Genomic DNA, 621 nt, shown 5'->3' on the forward strand with positions numbered 1-621 from the left:
GACTACTGGCCGGGTAAACTGGCGCTTTTTTCATGAACCTTCATTCTTATGGTAGCCCCTGGATTCACACAAGCAATTTCAATGTACATTAAAGAAGTTTTTGAAAATCAAAAATGAGGAAACTTTGACTGGGGTCTACTGTCAAGGGACCATCCAGAAAGCACGTCCGTTTTCTCAGATTCGTTCGGCTAAATACGGGAGCTTTGACGCCTGCGAGACGTAGGGTAGGCCACCCCGTAGTGCACGCGTGCACTCCAGGAAAGATGCTGCCTACCTAACGGGGGTTATGGGGCTGCGGAGGCTGAAAGCAGGTTTGCATCGGCGAATGGCGGACGTACTTTCTGAATACCTAATCTGTTTGTTTAAGTTTGAGAAATTCATTTAGTGAAATTGATGAAAACCGACAATAAAAAGCATGTTAAAGATTAATTCCATTCCATCCTCCTCTCTTCCCTGTTCGTTTTAAACAGATTTTGTGCTTAGACAAAATTGTGAAGCATGAAAAGGCTGTCGAACGATACGTTTCCCACATTCCTGATCCAGTGACAAACGGCAACTAGTTAAAAGAAACCAAGAACAGTTTCCTAAATTGAGCGCAGCACGTTTTTCATATCTTTCCTG

The 621-nt window shown here is 43.6% G+C and overlaps 1 protein-coding gene across 1 annotated transcript in view; it reads right to left on the bottom strand.

Moving 5' to 3' along the window:
* LOC113214926 (CUGBP Elav-like family member 1-B) overlaps positions 1-621 on the bottom strand; it is a gene marked incomplete in the record, with an annotated part of 27,252 nt that overhangs the window by 11,463 nt on the left and 15,168 nt on the right.

The sequence above is a fragment of the Frankliniella occidentalis genome, unplaced genomic scaffold (assembly GCF_000697945.3).
Source record: "Frankliniella occidentalis isolate FOCC.00 unplaced genomic scaffold, Focc_3.1 Scaffold8, whole genome shotgun sequence".
NCBI classification, from domain to species: domain Eukaryota; kingdom Metazoa; phylum Arthropoda; class Insecta; order Thysanoptera; family Thripidae; genus Frankliniella; species Frankliniella occidentalis.